The sequence below is a fragment of the Bactrocera oleae genome, chromosome 4 (assembly GCF_042242935.1).
Source record: "Bactrocera oleae isolate idBacOlea1 chromosome 4, idBacOlea1, whole genome shotgun sequence".
Classification (NCBI taxonomy): Eukaryota; Metazoa; Arthropoda; class Insecta; order Diptera; family Tephritidae; genus Bactrocera; species Bactrocera oleae.
In genome coordinates, this window is record NC_091538.1 from 68,992,404 (window position 1) to 69,009,564 (window position 17,161).

General features: G+C 36.7%; 1 protein-coding gene across 4 annotated transcripts in view; it reads right to left on the minus strand.

Moving 5' to 3' along the window:
* The window catches only part of LOC106614734 (cyclic nucleotide-gated channel alpha-3), a 263,421-nt gene that overhangs the window by 136,065 nt on the left and 110,195 nt on the right, over positions 1-17,161 (minus strand). The gene's annotated exons all lie outside the window — the stretch shown is intronic.

Sequence of the window (17,161 nt, forward strand, 5' to 3'; positions counted from 1 at the left end):
TGCATGGGTGAAGGGTGCAGCCAAAGCTAACGTTTTTTTATTTTATCTGAGTTCCTAATTTGACTGAATTTTCCCCTTTTGCTTTTTCTAGCATTATATCAGTATACAAATGCAGTTAGTGCCTAATTTTCCGCCTGGGAAACTCCAACGGAGAAAAATCTAATTTCAGTCAGCTACGAGAAAACGTTTTAAAGGGAATTTAAAAAGAAAACAATAGCAAGAATTCAAGAAAATATCTCTTTCAACAAAATTGTTGGTGCACACTCAAACAATTATAGAAAATAATTTATGAAATAAAAACTTTACCAAGAGCATTAGAGTACCCACTGAGAGCACGGCGCTTGCACAAAAACTATAAAACATTCAAATAGTTTGCTGTAAACAAAATTTAGGGAACTTCAGCAGCGTGCACTCGCCTCGTTTGCCCGTTACTGGTATTTCGCTTATATTCTACCAATTTCCCTTGCTTTCAGCCTTGCCTCCTCATCGTTTTGTCTTTTATTCTATTGTTTATTTTTCTCTTTACTTTAAAGTTCAATTACGAATGCACACCCCCACTGCAAATCAGTCCCTAACCACTAGCATTTTAGAAACTCCGCGCCACTCAATTCAATTCCAGCGCCTAGTTGACCGACTCGCTTAACTTTTTTTGCCGGTTACTTTGCTCTGCGGCCCCTTATTTGGTATAGACGATGAGTGTGTGCAGCGTCGCAATTGGTACATGGCTCATGGCCGGCAGCGAGTGCTTGCATTGCCAACTACGCGTACAAAAATTGACAGACCGCGTATTGTGGCCAAAGCGGAAATTAAGTCAATTTTCGTGCTGTTAGCCATTGCGGTGTGTTCCATCCGTTCTTAACGGCACTCCGCACCAACCCCCAGCTGGCTCTCCCTCTTCACGCTCTTTCTCTGCAGCCACTGTATTGAGCTGTTGTCCTGCAAGTGCCTGGCAATGCGTGCCTGCATTGACAGTCATACATACAAAAAATGGTGGGCGTATCGTTCCTGGTCCAAGGCGAAAATAAGTTACTCAATTAAATATTCCAAACACATAGCCATCAAGGGAAAATTTAAGGAGCATTGTGCTTGTGTTCGTACATTTGTCTTCTGTGACATAAGAAATGAAAGCGAAATTGGTAAATAAGAAAGGTAGCAAAAATAAATAAAAATTGCGAAGCTTTTAATTTTTGACAATTTTTATTTTTCGTTTCTTTACATGTATTTATTTATTTTTATTTCGTTTCTTTACATCTATGTGTGGATGCAGTGCCAGGGTGTGAGACGCAGAAGATAGTTAAAAGTACAGTTTATTAAGAAGTGAAGTGAGAATTTTCAGTAGTGGTATGGTCCGGCAAGCTTCATTGTCTATCATAAGTTTGCTTTTCATGCTTTGGAAATGGCTAACATTTTATTTTCGAACTAGCCCGGGAGCTTTTTGTTTCGGTGAGCATCTCTTATATTTTAAAATTGAAGAGAATGGTAAAGTATTGAGAAAAAATGTAAATAAAATAGAAATATTTTTACAAATATTTACATACACATTTTTGGAATATACCATAATAGGAAGTTAAGAAAGAGAGTGTCAGAAATGCTTGTGTTTGTGTTCTTTAAGTACTGTTACTCAGAAAACGAATGCAACTAAATAGTAAAATTAAAATAAATTTGATCTAAGCGTGAGATCGGTAGGGAATAATCTACTACGAGCTGCTCTTCCATAACCAAAGTCCAAGTTCAGATCTGTACTACTACCAATTGGACAATATAAAGGGAGCAATCTCCTGCAGAGACCTGCTTTGACCAATTAGAGAGGAGTTGCGTTCCCTCAGAGTAATGCCTGACAGATAGTGACTCGCCAGAAACTTTATGAGCTGGGTTAGGAGGTTTTTATCTACCATCTTTCAGTCCACACCTAGCACCCAGTGGTTACTACCTATTTCTGTTTATGGGGAATGATTATGATGGTGAAAAATTAGTCTTAAAAAAATTATCCAGAGATGAGAGTAGCATTATGATATCGAACAAAATGGTTGCATTATATGCGCAGCATTCTAACTATGCTAAATAATTGATGAATTTATTTTTACTAGACTCCTTTAATAGCTACTTTCAAGTAAACAAATTCGTCCTTAATCAATAATTTTTAATCTCCGTTATTTACTACAGTCATTACTAAAAAAACTTGAATAACTTAACTTTCGTTTTTTCAACTCAAATCGTTGACTCATCAGCACTTTTAAGCACCATTTTGTTTGCTTGGTTTTTATGGTTTTTTATAACTTGCCGGTGTTAACTCATCTTTACCAGCTTCGGCTGTAACTGTAGCAAAATTAGCTTAAATTTATTCAAAATCCGACAAAATGCCATAAACGCTCGCGCACAAATACCTTAAAGTACAAATTCACACAAATATAAACCAAACTCGAGCCAAGTTGCCACGCGCGTTTCCTAATTTTCGAGAATTCCTTTGTTGAATTGCCAATATATTAATTTCGGTAACACACTTTTAGACTTTCTGCGCCTTTTTGTGTGCAGACATTGAAATTGAAATTTAAAACTGCGCATTTGCTTAAATACTTGTTGTTGTGGCTTGCTTTGGCACTTTTTCCTGCGTTTGCATCATAATTATTTGCCTACACCCTTTTTAATGCAAAGTAGCTGTCATTTTTCATTGGTATAATTGAAATTTTTAGTCAATTATATGCGCCATGAATTTATGGGAAAAAGTTTGCCCTCGCTTACGTATACGTCGTGGCGTACGCCATTTCCTTTTATTTTTATTAGCACTTTTGCCAGCAACGCGCTTTTTCTTTTCAACTTGCCTACTTATTTGCTTGCGTTTAGCACTGGGGAAAAGTGAAAACCAGCGAAAATGCGCAAATTTGAGTAAAAAAGCAACAACAAAGATGTGTTAATTTCATTGGCGAAGGAGTTAATGGCAACAGCGCGTTGGTAGAAAGCAGTTAATTTCGTTTGCGTGGTCGATTTCAATAAATACAATTATATATTTTTGTATAAGTAAATATGAGTAAGCAAGGGTTACGGCAATGAGACAAGCAGGCCAACAACTGCGCCGGCGACTGTAGTCAATATCAAAGAAGCGAGTTTGCGTCTTCTACGTGCGCTTCTGTTGCTTGCGGTTTTTCGACTTCGGTATGCGACAACATCGCTTCTTCTCTGCGCCCCATTTTCTCTTTCTGCTCCGCTTGGCAGCAGAAAACTGCGTGATTTATGCGTTTTGTTGAATTTTATATTACGTAATCAGTCATTTACTTCCACTCCACTCGCTGCCTTTTATACACTCCAATGATTATGAGTGCTTCGGTGTGTTTATTTTTTATATTTTCTTCAGCTTGTGCCTAGTATTTACATGTCGAGCATAAGTTGTTTTTTTTTTTTTGCAATTTTTGCTGTTCCCCGTTTCTTTTTCGCATTTCATATAGTGAAGAGTTTTGAAAAATAAACGTCATAGCCGCAGCATAAAATCATTTATTTCTTTTCGTATGCGTAGCGGAGCAACAACAAAAGACAAATTGTGATTGCAGTGACTATCTGACTATATGCATCAACTTGTTAGACAAAAGCTATCGCAAAAAAGCTTCAGTAAGTGTTGTGATTTCTTACATGATAATGACAAAAGACCGCATAAGCGGAAGCAGTCATTAAAACTATAAGTAACTTAAAAATAATTCGTTCGTTTGTGCAAGGAAGCATTTTGAGCTTTTAAATCGGAGAGCATATCACAATATTATCAATTTAAATGGTCACCAGTGCATATGTTTTGGTGGAAGTGTATGATGAACATGCTCTAGCTGAGGAAACTTTGAAGGGCGAAGAACGTTTTGGGCAACCAAAAAGACTTTAAGATGAGCACGCATTACGCGATGAAGATTATTGCCAAACAAAAGGAGAGCTCGCAGAATCTTTGGAAGTCACTTAAGCAGCTATTTAAAAATGTTTAAAAGCAACCGAATACTTTGAAAAGTAAATTAGGTGGCATATGAATTGAAGCCAAGAGGTGTTTAAAAACGATTTTGCATGTCAGAAATGCTTCTGAATGTTAGATATGAATGCGAAATCTTAAACTAAAACAAAAGTTTTTATAAACCATTTTTAATTTGCAGCTAAACCACTGCCTTCAGTGTACAGATGACCTTTTTCAAATAAGTTTATAGAATTTCAAATCGTTTTTCCTTTTGTGAGGCCAGTAGAATGTAGACAAAAAATACTTTACTTAGAAAATAAGTGACAAAAAAATGTTAAATTGGCTCGAAGAAATTCATCATTCGTTTATTGTTTATCAGTTTCACTTCAAAAATTTTATTTTAAACCAATATTATATCTATATCATATTTATGAGCATCTTGCCGAGTGCAATTTCTTGCTAATCGCATGCTTCCCTATCATATCCCACCAAAAGACACCCGACTATATCCATCCTTCCGTTAAATTTAGCTAAGCCAATGATATTTTATATAACATTAATTTATACCCTTTATTTTCAGTTAACAATATATTCAATACAACACCCTAGAGTATTTATTAGAAATCATTTAGATGCACTAATATCCCATCACAATACCTAATTGGCTGGCAACGCATGGCTACACACACGCTGTCAGCTTAACGTCCAATATGCTGCAAGAACACCTTTCCAAGTCGAATATAACAGATATTTTTCTGCTCAACTAAATACAAATGTATGTGTGTATATAAATGAACATGCCACTGGAGTAATAAATAAGCTGAGCAGAGCATGCCAAAACAACATCATTGCTTGGCTTACATTTATAACGAACTTCATTACGGCCGGAATTTAATGTTACTCATACGCTCCATCAATTTCGATTGCGGTGTACTACAATACCAGCGACAGCACTTATACACATAAGCTGCAAACCAAGCAATATTGATTGCTATATGCCACAGTGTAGTATATATGAACTGTGCAGTGTATTTTATTTTAGCTATTGTCAATGTGACAGTTCATTTCCGGCACACACACACTTAACCACTTACACGGGCAAACACTTAACCACACAGAACAATAGAGATTTTTACGGTTGAGATCATGAAAAATTACTGCAGTCTTAGGTTTTCTATGGCTTTCACAATTATCTTAGTTTCTGCAATGCCTCTGCTGCCGGCCAACCTATATAGAAATGTGCATTGTTGTTGCATCATTGCCTTTGTCAATAAAGCACAGTGCATTTCGGTCGGCTCGGTTCGGTGTGAGGGGGAATATGTTTTGTTATTTATTACGAAATATTGCTGCATAACGGTAATAAAATACAGTTATGGTCGATACACTTGTCTGCTTGTAATACGCAAAATTCGATAGAAAATAAAGTGAGCTAAGGTTAAGGTAACACGTAAAAAGTGGAAAAATTATCTAAAAAAAATATTTTTACTTTAAACTCTTTATTTTCATAAATTCAAATGAGTAGAAACATATCAAAATATTTGAATTTTCGTGGTAAGTCTCTCGGAGCAGTATTGCTAAAGGAACATGACAATGGAAATCAAGCAAAAGTAAAGGATCTTCTTCTTCTTTTACCAAATTTGACTACCTGCGATTTTTTCTGTACTCGATACTAAATATCCATGCAAGGTGAATGCCATGAGTCAAAGTGAAGTACAAAAACAAATAAGTAAGCGAACTATGGTAATGGTAATCGCATTTATCACTTATCAAAGCCAATTTAGAGGATGGAAAATAGTAAAAAAGTATTGTTCCAATATGCAGAACATGCGTTGGAAAACAACCGCACATTCGAAACGTAAATAATAATAATATTTATTCACTCAAAAACACCTCAGCCGAAAATCGTCGTATTTTACTGAACGCATACTCGATTAAGATTGTTACCAAACACAAGAAGAGCTCGCAAAATCTTTGGGAATCTCCCAAGCAGCTATTTAAAAACAACATCAAATTTAAGCGAGTGATTGCCGAAAGTACTCGGAATTGGCGACTAGACACGATGCAGCAACTCTCCTCTCTAATGACAACGCTTGGTCTAATGTTGCTAGACCGGTTTTGCCTCATCCGCCTTATAGCACACACCTTGTCACTTCTGACCACGATTTGTTCCGGCCGCCGCAGAACGCTCTCACTTAAATACGATTCACAGCAGAACAGGGTATCAAAAATTGGCTTGATTCATTCTTGGCCGCCAGTGCTAGCGGCGCTATGCTTTTGGAAAGGAATCCTCAAATTGCCAGAAGTTGGAAAAATGTTATAGCCTCAAAAAAAACGCGACACGAATATAATTAGTGACGTAAAGGTTATTTTTAACAGTCCGTGAAAGTTTTGATGAGATATCATTCTGGACCTATACTCAACCCCTTTGAAATGACTTCTAAAGAACAATTTATATAGTAGTGCCACTTGTTATACTATAAAAACTCTGAATATTTGAAACTTGGCATCAAACGATTCTATGACGAAACTGTCAGCACCCGCCAAATAAAAACCAATCCGTTCTACTCCTCACTCGTCGTTTGCAGTTTCCACACACAAAGCAATCAAGAGAATGCCGGCAAATATACGAGCGTATTAAAGCGAAATACTTTTGGAACGTCAACAGCATAAGCACCAAGTGTGATGACAGTAATCATAGTAAGTAAAAAAGCACGACATTATGAGGAAGCCACCAAAAAGCGCAAGCAATGAGTAAGAGGTACGGGGAGAAGGAAGAGTGTGCAAATGTTGTGCATTATTCGCAAATTAATTACAAAACTATGAAGCACAAAGCCAAATACGCCAAATATACTTACAACTATGCAAAGCAAGTGTGTTGTTGTTGTTGCTTGTGCTGCATTCTCAAGCATGCAATGGCAATAAAAACACAAAAATTTTAGCAAAAATAAAAGGAAATCAAAATGAAATTGCAAAGGAGAAGAAGAGCCGTTAAGCGCATAAAAATGCATATTTATGTGTGTGTCTGTGTGTGTGCGTGCATGGCTTTGAGTTGCCAACATCAAAAGTGGCATGCAACTATGAGACATGCCACGCGCTGCATGACTTGCACGAGTAAGCAAAGAGCAAACGTTGACGAAGAACACCTTGAAGGCGAGACCATGAGCGGCAAACACACACACACACATGTACGGGTTGTCAAAGCGACGTACTCGCTTTATTTTATATTTTTATTTTTTATTTGGCATGCAAGCTCAAAACACTTTCACATACCCTCAACAACTATACTAACTGTAGTTGCTGCCACCGCGCCTTGACGTCGGTTGAACAACATTTTGCGCTGCCACCAACAGCGAACATGCCCACAAGGACCTCGCAGCGGGCATGTCGCAGCTTTAGCAGAGCAGACAACGCTCTTCCCACAAGCCGATCTGCTAGCCATATCTACCGCTACACCCCCTACACGGAGCACGCAACCACGTGCGACAGTGTTGCAAGTTATTGCCGCTTGCCAATGCTAGCTGCTTGCTTCTTTGTATTTACTAATCCACTTTTTATGCTCTCCATTCCTCCATTGCCATCTTATGTCTAGCTTCTGCGGCTGCTGTTGTAACTTTGACTGTTGGCTTCTGGCACCTGGCAGCTGGCAACTGGCCGCGGGGCTCGCAACAAATTTCCGAACTATGCAAAGTTGTGATTACAAAGTAGGCGAAAATTAAAACACAACAATGTATGTATTTGCTTTGCTACATTGTTGGCAGCAGCAACAACTCCGAATACCCCAGCTGGGACGTTGCGTGCCACACCGGCGTTCTGCCGCTGAGGCAAGCGCCTTTGGCGACGCTGCTCTGTAATTTGCGCGCTCCGCACTCGTCTAGGCTTAACTTACTTAGCACTCGGTCCAAGTGCTTTTGCGTGCTGCCACTTCCAAGCGCACACACACACATATGCACGGAAGTAAAGATTTCAAGCTTTCCACCTTCGTTCGTTGCGGCCATATTCGCTCTGTGTCAGTCCGTTGGTCACGTCGCCGTTCGTTTGCGTGCTTGGTTGCACCGTAATTTTTGGCAGCGCCCCACACAATCTGCGGTTCAGTGACTTGTGCCACCGAACGCCTTGCCTCTTGCAATTGTTTCAGTTGCGCAACTTGCGTTTGTTGCCTGCTACGTTTTGTTAGCCACTTGCTACGTTTGCCGCCTGGCAACATAACCTGCTGCCAATTAGTTTGGCGTAAATGAAAATAAACGCTTCTTTGTGTCTGTGGTCGGGCTGCGGTATTCTTTGCTCGATCCCTGGCACTTTGTCTTTGCTGGTCAATGGCGAAGTTGACATTTGCTTTAGCGTTGGTGACCGTAAAGCGGAAAATTGTCTCAGCGCACCAGCCAAATGATCTTGGAGTGCGTGTATCTTCTGTCGCTGTTTGATTTGTTTGCGTTTCTTCTTCATGAAATATGTTTCTAAAATGCCAACCGAACTCAACTGTTTGTTAAGAACGAAGTTGCGCTTTAATTTGCATGTTCTAATGCCAATAAGAAGCTTCTACACCCCTAATTAGGACATTAATTGTAACTAAAATTTAAATTTTTTCATTGTGTTACCCCGTTTAGGGAGTTCAAAATTATCAGAACGTAGGAACAAATTGACGCGATATACATATGTTTGTCCCACCGAGCACCAATGCTAGCAGTAGCCGGCGTTTGTATGGAAACATTTTTTATTTGGCAAAATCTCTTCACAAAATTTGGCATGGATTATTTTCTGAAGCAACGCTATAATCTCCGAACATATTTGACATACATGCATAGTATTATCAGAAATTGATAAAAAAATTTTCAGAATTTGATAAAAATTTCGCAATGGGAACTAGGCTCCACATATTCGATATTAGTAGGCATGAATAATTGTAGTCTGATTTTGGCAATATTATTATATTAATATTCGATCATCATATGGCACATCTTAAAGGCGCTATTCGTGCAAAGTTTTACACCGATACATTAATTAGTGTTTGATTTGTATACTAGAGAGTGAAAGAATCAGATCGTGTTATATGGAAAGTAATGTGATTGTAGTTCAAATTCTTCAATTTTGCATTGCAATATAGGAATATTATTATAATGGTCTGAACCAAATCTGGTTCAAATCGGTCGAGTAGGTCCCGAGATATGGATTTTCACCTAACTATGGGCAGTGCCAAATCCATTGTTTAATTTTTATATCGGTTTCTAAAAGCTTTTTTTTTTATCAGCTCGGTTGCAAAATTTAGTCTCTCTGACGCTTTAATTTATTGAGTTATCGCACTTTTAGTAGTTTTCAACATAGCCGTTATATGGGAAGTAGTAGAATACTAAAAATAATTGTTCTGAGGAAGTTGTGTTGAACAAATGAATAGTTTCATCAATATATATCAATTTTTACTCAAATTATCGCTTGAACGAAAGGACGGGCAGACAGTCACTCGGATTTCAACTCGTTTCATATATATATATGGTACAACCGTTAGGTGAAGAAAACTATTATACTCTATAGTAACATGTTGCAAGAGTATAAAAATATTTATTCCTACAAACAGTGTCCCATGGATCTCACTGCCAGAAATGTGATATTTGCATCATACATATGTCAATACGTATTTGCCTATATATGTACGACTATACAGATAGACGATAAAGCAAAGGCTGCATTGAGATTTTCATACTATATTTACCTATATGTTGCCAGTGACATATTTACTCCTCAACTATCAGCGTATACGTAGACACAAGCAATTTATGTATGTAAAGATGTAGAAACTGTGGATATTAAGCATGTGCGTGCTTCTCCCTTTGCGGTTGTTGGAGACACTTTACAGTTTGACACCTTGTCATATTATTGATAATTGTTGGGTTTTCCTGTACGACAAATCGAAGACAGGTGCTGCCGGCAAGACTGCTTTGAAATTGGTACAGAATGGTACCTGAAACAAAGCAAACTGCAGTGAAATATAAAAAAAAAATAGTTTTATAGAGTGTCCATGAAGGAAAAACGATTTCTATATGATTGCGAATATCTCTACAGAGAGTGCCAAGATCAATATTTGAACTAATAACACCACTTCCAACAAAAGACTTCCACAGCACATAAGTTTTGTTTTTTATTTCGGACCATTCTACAGATACCTCCGACGAAATATGAGTATAGGATCTAAATATTGTCACTAATGGTCGAAAGTCTCGATGGAATTAGTAAAAAGAGCCAAAGAAATAAAAAAAAAAGTCCAAAACGAATTAAAAATCGCTGAAATGGGATATATGTAAATCCATTGACCTTCTCGAGATTCCTTTGCACAAAACTTGTGTCCCAGTACAAAATACTTCATACTAAGAACCGGGCACTACTTATTGGACCAATCTTCAGCTATAAGTTCAGCAGTTTTTGCCATTCACTGCTTGCACGTATAATTTTACTTTTACATACATACACACATGCAAAACAAGTATATTAACACTTACGATTCTCTTTGACTACTCGGATGTCAATTACCGGTGTATTCTCACGAGTCAAATGAGCCAATGCAAAGGCAACAACGCTATAACAGTTACAATCAGCTGCTGACAGCATAAAAAATATTCTTTTCTGGTTGTCGCAAGCTATTTTCCAACACAAAAACACAAAGGGCATGCACAATTCCAAACAAATATACATACAAACATACATTAACGTAATGCAAAATGTGAAATACTCTACTTTAGACCTTTGTCTTACGGCAGACAACACACTCAAACTCGCATACACAGCTGCCATAAATGCTTTGGGATATTTGCGGCGCACCAGTGATGCCACCATCGCCGTTCAGCTTAAAATCACTTGAAAGTATCAGCAGAGGGACAGTCGAGAAATGCGATAGTATAAAGAAGTGTAAGTAGCCAAAGAATTTCTGAATTTAAAAATAAAGCAGTTATGAAAAGCTTTCTGTGAGCTGCAGCTGAAAAGTTTGTCACTCAGATAAAATAAAGTAATGCATTTTTTGGTATATTTGTCATTTGTTGTTCTCATAAATACATACATACTTTCATAGTATATTTTATATGGTGGCAATGTTTGAGGTATTTTTAAACCATGAAGAGGGTGTATGAAGTTTGCTAGGAAGGATAATATATGATATATCACACATAGTGTGATGAGTTGAGTCAATATATCTGTCACTGATCGGTCAAAATCAAGTTCTTGTATAAAAAGCTTTTTGATTTTACAAAATATCTTCATGGAATTTGACACGAGTTGTTGTTTAAGGCAACAATGTATTCTGCACAGACATCGTTCAGATCAAATCAGAATTATCCCTGAAATTTGGTGTACTCAGCCACTCCTGAACAGTATTTCTCAACTATTTTGGAATATTTTATGTTGCTTCAACATTGAAAACAACAGAAAGAGATAGTGAGTAATTTTGAGTTATTTCTATTCAATAACTATTAGATTATGAAAATAATTCAGCAGAGAGTGAATTATGTCTTGGCATGAATTTATGCTCCGTAGAATCACAACGCTGATACAGACCAAGATACCAATGCCCAATACTGACTATCACCTAAATCGATTTATTAACATTCACTGCTGGCGATGCTGAATGCTGTGCGTAACAGTTTATAAAGCGGTTTGAAAAAAGCTGGTATTTTAACACACTGAGGCTTATAACATAGGTCATAGTCCATCAGGTATATTTTTGAGCAAAAAAGTCTTAAATAGAAAAGAGCATTTGCAGAGAGACACTCTAACTCTTCCTCATATTCTCCGAACAGGCAATATTCCACAAAACAACCTTCACAAGCCGCAACTAAACGCTTAAACTAACACAATTTATGTCACATTTAAGCTTTTGTATGCGCAGGTTACTCATACGCCATGTGGGTCGTTGGTAATAAATTCCTTAAAACTCACTTACCTCAATGAGTTTAACAAATCAAATTGCCTGATATTATTTCCGTGCACCACACGTATTTATAACTTCATATACTTGCGTGTCTGTGTGTGTGTGTATGCGCAGACTGTTATGGGCGAGACGCCACTTGCTGCTGCCACATCTAATCAAATCGAAATGATTTACCCTGGAAACATTTGATATTAATACATGCTCGTCTATATATGTCTGCTTGCTTTTCATTACCATTGTGGTTGTTGTTGTTTTTATTACTCTTGTTGGCATTGTTGTAGCCTGATGCGCCACTATTCATCAATATTTCAATCAATCACTCAGCGGAGGCAAACAAACAAGCTGTAGGAGTAGCCAAACAAGCAGCAGTACTAACGTTATGCTTTACTATAAAGCGCACTTGCGCTGGTGTGTGTGTGGGTTTGCGGTTTTGTAATGGAAACGTTTGAATTGTCATCACGTATGCACATGGCACTTGTAGTTGTAGACATATTATATAATATGTTACACGTATGTGTATGTGTGTATAAATTTCGTACACTTTTTAACTATAAAACTCTGCACGCCTGTGTATTTTCAGCGTGTATGTGTGTTTGTTATTGGCCACATAAGTCTGTCATATGTATGGTATATAGGCATTAGAGAGGTAGACAGCAGCAAATTTGTGCTGCATGTCTTTGACTATATAATATATATTTGTAGTTTTCTGTAATTTTAAGTGCCACCTTAATGTACGTATTCAATTGTAGCCTCAATTACTCGCATTACTCAGCTAAACGTAGCTGTAGGCTGTATATTTTAACTACTGTTACCCAAAATCCTCACTGACACCAATATTTGTACTTAAGCACTTAAGTGCCTTTTTTGTTTCGTCGCCATGATTTTTTCTAAGATACACCTCCTTTTTCAAGTAGTTAGTTTCGCTTAGTAATTCTCTACTTTAGTAGTTTTTTCCACTATACTTTGGATGTTGGCTTAGATTTTGGGTTTGTATGCGAAATTTATTTCATCGGCAATCAGTGCAGCCATTAGCATTTGGCTTGTTTTTGCTGTTTTTTTTTTTTTTTGTTGTGGTTGTACAACTACCTTCTCAGCTCCACAACGTCTCGGTGTGGCTTACGACATGGAATTGTATTACTCATTGTGCAGTGATTTATTTTTTCTCCCTTTCTACAAATAACATAGAATTGTCTTTTGCTGCGCTGCTGCCTGGCTGCCCGTCGGCCCACCTGCCGCTTAGGCTATCTTACAAGCTTTGTACAATTCACTCGTTTGGGATTTATAATTGATTTATTTTGCGGTTTTCTTTTTGCCGACAAGTTTCAATTTCCACAATACAAGCACTTAAGTTGTGCCCGGTTGCTGTGTCAGTGGCATTGGCAGTGCAGCAGACAGGCACACACACACACAGCTTTTGCTTGCACACATACAAAACAATCAAATGAGTGCTCGTTAGCTTTTTTTCAACTTCTGCTACCTAACCAATATGCCGAAAGTAGGTTACATTCTCGAGGAAAGCTGTGTGCTGAACACACACATATATACATTTATATGCATATTTATTTGTATGTCTATGTGTATTATTTTTGCTCGTGTGTTTGACGAAACAAATCCGGCCACAAAATAATTTGGAAGTATTAAAAGTGAATTGCAATCGGTAGTGGATATTGGCTTCAATGAATAGGTAATCTATGGTATGACGCAAACCAAGCAATTTTATGGCACACATACACAAACATAAGCTCAACGCTTGTTGAAGAGAACTACGAAAGCACTATGTATCCTTGCCGATTGAGAGGCATCTTTGTGGTTAAGACACACGAAGCAGTGCTTGAGTTTGCATTGATGTCATATTAATGCGAAAGTAAAGTAAAAACAAGGACTAGCTTCATATAAAAGCAATTTTTCAGGTTAAGTTAGTGAAAAAAAAGCTTTGGTGGGAATCTGTACAGCAAAAAATAAAGATGTACGCTTACTGAGTGATATAATTGCGCAGCATGTTTAGGTTATTGAACCGAATTTTTTCGCACGTTCGTTAAACGAATAGACGAGCATTTAAAACGCTCAGCTGCAATGGTCGGTTATCTTTTATAAAATTGATTAATAAAGTGAAACTTTTTATCTATAGTGTCGAATTGTCTTGCCTATTTTCCGCATGTCGCATGTCGCATGTCGCATGTCGCATTACGCCTTTCATACATATTCATCATTCAAACTTGTGTTCAATTCCCGGTTAAAGACTTGTTTTTACGCATATTTTATATTTATTTTTTGAGCATAGTGAATTGGTTCTGAAGATGAATCGAAATAACAAAATGTGAGCCATATGCATACATATACAAACATACATACATAGTTTGCCTTTATAATTCGTGATTTGGCAAACCTAGTGTTGCAATCTGTCAACACACAAATTTATCACACAGTTTGCTGATATTGCAAAATTGCCTTGTGACCTATCGTGAAATTGAACCAACACGGGCATTAGCAGGATTAGCACGGATTGAATATTGCATTAACATTTTTCTATACAAAAAAATTTGATCACGTTGGATCCCACACAATTTGTTAATCACTCAAAAAAGCTTCGAGCCGATTGTTGGAGAGAAATGTTAAAAACATATGTTACATAATTTTACTAATATTTAACAAATATATTTTAATTAATCTTATCACTTCACAAGCAACGGCATATGGCATATTTTTAATCAGTGAAATTAAAAGTTAATGTTTTATCTATATATAGATATATATTTTATTTAAATTCCTCATTTTGTCAATAGTTATACAATTTCAATGAAATTCCAGCAAAAGTTGTTGAGCAAACACCTTCTAAATTAAAATTAGCTACAATTGTTTCACAATTATGCGCATCACTCGATTTTGTGGCATGTAATGCACTTAATACTACTTTTTTATGCAAAGCGACGAAAAAACCGTTATTTGCCTTTTTTATAAACCCATTTAGGCAGGTTTTTACAGGCCAATTATGCAACAAAAAACTTCAACAAACAATATTTATTTAATATTCTGTATTCTATATTCTCTCGTTCACTCTCTCACCACCGCTCTCTCTCTCTCTCTCGCTACATTTGTGTACCTTACAATAAATAATCATTTACCATGCTTTACGCTTTTGCATAACAAACTACTTATGTCCAGTCCGTTGAGTATTTGCATGATTTATGCAATGCACACACACACACATATGCAAATTATTTTCTGAAAAAGTGTGTTGCATGACAAAAATTAATGCTCATCAATAACTTGGTGAAATGCTATTCAGCGCCGCAGCTTTTGTTATTGTTGTTATTGTTATTTTTGTCAGGTTATGCTGAAAATACATTTTTTGTTTGTTTTCATATGCAAATTATCTTGTTTTCTTTGTAATTCGCATTATTTGGTTTCTATCCATTTTAATTTTTGCTGTGATAATATTTGTCAAACTAATGGAAATATATGTAAAAACAATTAAAATTCAGCCGGTTCATTAAATTGCAGATTTGGCTGATTGTGGCAGAACCAAAAAACGAAATATTACAGTAAAAATATTATTTAATGGTAGCTTAAATTGTGTATGAACAAGCTAGCAGACGTGCTTTTGTATTATGAAAGTTGACACACCAAATTGAAATATTATGTTGGGGATAATTTCAAAATTGAGTAGATTTATTTTGGCACGAGAAAATAATAAATATCTCTTAGAGGGAGAGTAGAATTGGTAAAATTCTATAGAGCATAATGTTAAATTTATTAAATTAGTAAAGAAAACACAAGCGACCTAGGGCGTACTAAAAATGTACTTTGGGATAGTGTTGCTAGTGGACAGTCCAAAAAGTTTCTAGTTTTGGACAAAAGGGCACCCACCTCTAAGATAATACAGAGCTTGGAAAGAAATGGAACATTAGCTTTGCGAACGAGTAGCCTGAACTGGCTGAGACGGCGCAACTTCTACGACTCTCAATGTTCCAACTTAAATGAAGATATTTAGCTTAGATGAAATCAGGTATTTTATTAATACCACTGAGTTTCTGGATAAGAAGAAATAAGTTACCACTTGGGAGTACAATGAACCTAATGATGGACTAAGTTCGGCCCCTTGTAGTCTGGCCTCCCTTTTCAACCAACCCAGCGTGTCGTCCATCCATCTCTAATGACGATAACATCGAAAACGTAACAAAAAAAAAAACAGTGCTTGAAAATCGTCATGTTGGCAACAAAGGGATAGCAGAGCATCTCAACATCTTTTATGTGTGGTTCAACATGAAGCAAGGTGTAGCAATCCATTGTAATTTGTGGGCAATAAATCCATTTGTTTTACACCAGAATAATGCATCTTCACATTCTAGCATGATTGAGACTAACTTTTTGGCCGAACACGAAACGAGAGTCAGCACTCAGTCACCAAATTCGCCAGATTTGGCTCCCTGTGACTTTGTTGTTTTCAGGAAATGCGTCAGCCCAGCCAAGGCTTATAACAGATATATAGAAAATTGGAATAAGCGTTGGTATGCTTGTTTTGGCGCAGGAACATATTTTAAAGGAGACATTAGTAATTTATATTAATATATTAGATGATGTATTTTAGTTGGTCGCTTTCGAACTTCAACAAATTATCAAGGAATGGTAAACACTTGGGAGTGATATATGGAATAATCGAGAAAACTTTTTAAAATGGCAGAAGTGGCTGCAATGGTAAGCTCTTGAGAGTGTATTGCGTTAATAATGCGTCTCTCAAAATTTCAATGATAACCTAAAAATTTTATTGATGAAAATTTGATTGTTTTCGCCGCTGATCCCTCAGAATAGTGTCAAAGATAAAAAAATATATATAAGCAATGTCTACGATACACATTTTATAAAATCTTATATGAACTTTTCAAGGTTAATCTATACTAACCATGGAAATAATTACATTTTATGAACTCAATGATATATCAGGTATGGCTGAAGCCCACAATTAATTTGTCGCTGCTTAGAAAAAAGAGTAGCATCGTTTCCAAATTCAATTTAAAAAGTATGAAGATCAGTGTGTCGAAGCTTTGTTATGTAACGGTTGTTAAACTCTACTTACTTTGAGTCAAAAAGTTACCAGAACTTTTATTACTAAATCTGCAACTAATACCTGCGGAGAACGGCGCCTATGAGACCAATTAATTTGTGTTATTCATAAAAAAAATCTAACAAAACTTTACCACGCAGTAAAACATAGTACAAATAACAGCTTATAGCGCCTTCAATTAAAACCACCCCATATTCAATTAGAATTAAAAATAATTGAAACTGAAATCAATTTTAATTTCCAACAAACTGTGACCGAGGCATAGAAA